Below are 3,741 nucleotides of genomic sequence, written 5' to 3'. Positions count from 1 at the left end.
TATGTAGTTACGTGTGTAACTCAGTTCATATTTCATATCTCAGTCCCATATCACAGATATATAGTCACGATTCAGTTCATAGGTTCTTTGTACAACGCCTCTTCTTTCCTCAACATCTTAATCAATTCAGCATTCTTCATGGGACATAGTGTTCCAAGGGGGAGATACACTATAACTCTCAAACTTCCATGACCTAGACACTCTATTTTCTTCTTCATGTAATGAATGTAGTTTGGAGTAGTGGGCACCTATAGGTTGACCCTCTAGCTCCAATCTCATCCGTAAGCAATATACTCAATGGCTTAATTCAGTTCACGATCCTTAATCAATGTCACACGTTACAGACTCAGTCATGTTCTCATGTTTCCATTCTCATATGTTAAGAAAGGATCTCGAGTTTGAGATTGGTCATCATGTTTATGCAAATATCTCACCCATGAAGGGAGTAAAGAGGTTTTCCAAGAAGGGAAAGCTCAGTCCCCGATATACCGATCCCTTTAAAATTCTCAGTCGCATTGGCAAAGTAGCTTATGAGCTCGATTTACCTTTAGATCTGGCCTCAGTTCATCCAGTGTTCCATGTTTCCTTGCTTGAGAAAGTGTATAGATGACCCAACAGTCGTAGTCCCTATAGAGGGAATAGACATTCAGAACAACCTCTCTATCACAGAGATTTTAGTCGAATTCCTTGACTATCAGACTCGCAGACTGAGGAACAAGAGGTCCCTCTAGTCAAAGTTCTTTGAGGGAATCAATCCATTGAGAGATCTACTTGGGAAGCAGAAGTAGATATGCAAACCAAGTATCCTTACCTCTTCTCTGCAAATTTAGGCTCAGCCCAAGGAAATAGCTTTCCTTAAGCGTATTCAGTCTCATGTTCAAATTTTAGGTACAAACTTGGTATTCAGTTCCATGCTCAGTTTTCATTTCAAGTTTGGTATCTTTACCATTACATGTTTAGTCGCATGTTCATGAGTCAGTTCAGTCATGTATTCACATATCTAATATGCATGATCAGCTTATCAGTACTCCCAGCCCATGTTCTGTATACTCAGCTCATTAGTAATCCTAGTTATGCATTCATAAATAAGTTACTCATGCATCAGGTATGCAAGTATAGTAAAATACATTCAACTTATCAGTCATGCCAGTTATGAAATCATGCATCAGATATGGATGCTCAAAATAACTCTCAGTAAGCAGTAATATTAGTCATGTAATCACGTTTCAGTTATTCATATCCTATATATATTTCTATTTGTATTTTTACCCATCTCAGTTAGTCTCATTCGAGGATGAATGTTCACAAGGGGGAGATATTGCAAGACCCTACAAAATTTCTAAGCTTAAATCAGTTCTTTGAGCTTGTCAAGGGGGTCCCATAGTTAGAAAATTCTAGCTAAGTTCTTAGACTTAGTTTCCTTTTTTCCTTAAAAAGTGGCAATCTTATTTTGCCTTCTTAATATCCTTTAATGGTCCGTATTTTTGTCAATTCATGGGCAGAGTGGTCAATAGGTGTTTCTGAACAAGTTTTGAATTTTTCAAACCTCGTTTACACCATGCTTGGTTTCCAAAAATAGTGAACCAATGCTATCTTGGCGCACCGCGTCGTATATCACGTTTGTTAACATTGTTGTAGGTTGTTAGAGCCAAAACTACTGAGGCTTGTTGCAATTATGGTGCGATGCATTGGGTAGCCTATCGCTTATAGTGTTGATGCCAAGTTTGTAGTCATTAAAAGTCACATCCTAAAGGTTATTTTAGTTTTTTTCCCCATGACCTTTAGCCTTCATAACACAAAATTTAGCCCTCTTTTGGCTAATCATATTCATTATTCACAAAATTCTTAAGAACAAAACCCTAGGACTATCAATTCAAGAATCAATTTCCAAGAAATTTCACCATCAACCTTCAAGAATTCATCAACTAAGGTATGTCAAGTGTTCATCCAAGGGTTCTTTTAACCCTTGGAGTCCAAGAAAACTTTTCAAACCTCAAGTTAATATTTTGGGTGAATTTCATGTTTTAGTTTGATTGTGTTCATGACTATTACGACTTAAGATAATGTTTTGGGTAAATTTCATGATTTAGTTTGATTGTGTTCATGACTATTACATTAATGGGTCTTTAGTTCATGATTTAATCATAATATCTATGTGAAGTAAAGTGACATATGTGGGGTATCATGTGAAACCATGTTGAACCCTTGAAATTTGCCAATAGGAATATGCATTGTGATTCCTTTTTGTTGAATAACATTATGTGCATATGTTATGCTTCCTAGGTGTCTAATGAATTACGCATGTGGGTTAATAAGAACAAGAACTCATTCCATGCTAGTTTATGTGCAAGTTGTATCATGCATGCGTTTGATAAATTGTCTGTGAGAATGAAGTAATGTCATGCTATAGTATGCTAATGTGCATTTCTCATCCATGTACAAGTAACATATTACAAGTGTTCGTTATAAATGCTCTTATGAAAGAATGATGAGCATGTAGCCATTGTTGAGCTTTTAAGCTTGTGCCATGATTTACTTATTATGCTATCGAATCCTGGGGATATTTAATACCCGATAATTTAGTTGTGTGCCTAGAGTTAGTGTCAGTTTTCATGATACTCTCAGTCAAGCCTTGATCAATAGAATTCAGTCAGCCACATGATTCAAGAAAATTCAATAAATTCAGTATCAATTCAGTACTTTCAGTAATCTCGATAATCTAGTAATCTCAGTACTTATAAATCTTAGAAATCTCTATCAGTTATCAAATCTTAGTAGTATTTTGTCAGTCAAAGAAATCGAGTGAACTAAGTTCAATCTAATTAATTAGTACAATCAGTAACAGATCAATCCAGTCCAGTTTAGTGTCTATTCAGATGGGAGTAGGATTCAGCACCGAGTGGTCTCAAGGATGGGAACACACACTATCAGTAGAGGGTCTAATTCTTAGAAGAAATCCTTGCGTTCCAAAACTATGTAGCTAGCATAGGTTGAGACATCAACACTGTCAGTTGAGAGTTGATGAGGTGGATTAACATTGTCAGATGAGGGTCCCACCATTTTCGTTTGGGGACATTGTCAGATGAGGGTCACTCACAGCTTGTCCTTACCAGTGGTGCATTATTTACCCCCTTCTAATTAGAGTTACAGACTAGACCCCAGTACAACTATATTAGCTTATTAGGGACCTGTCGGTTATATGAATTCTCCCACAGTTTTAGTTATAGAATCAGGACTGTCAGATACAATCACTCAGTCATAGTAATAGAACTCAGATATTTTTACAGAGCCTAGGACTGTCAGATACAGTTACCCAGCTCAGTACGGAACTCAGTTAGTTCCATCAAAACCTAGACTATCAGACACAGTCACTTAGTATCAGTTATATCTGTTATCAGAAATCCATGTTATCGGTATTCAAAATCAATAATCAGTGTTCTCATGATTTTCATTACAGTTACGTATTTATGCATGTATTCTCACATTCATTTTATACAGTCTTTTAGTATTGTTAATGAATAAGAACCCTTTTGCATTTAGCCTACCTCACTTGTATACTAGTATATTCGATCGTACTGATACATTTGAAATGGTGGTTTATACCATAGGTTTAGAAGCACAAACTTTAGAGCATCAGTAGTATCCCAGCTTCAGCAGTCAGAGTCAGTAGTGAGTCCTCATCATTCAATGATGTTATTATTTGATTATTTTATTCCTTCAGTACTTACTTATTTTAGTAGT

Source organism: Capsicum annuum, chromosome 8 (assembly GCF_002878395.1).
Source record: "Capsicum annuum cultivar UCD-10X-F1 chromosome 8, UCD10Xv1.1, whole genome shotgun sequence".
NCBI classification, from domain to species: Eukaryota; Viridiplantae; Streptophyta; class Magnoliopsida; order Solanales; family Solanaceae; genus Capsicum; species Capsicum annuum.
This window is presented reverse-complemented; position numbering follows the sequence as displayed.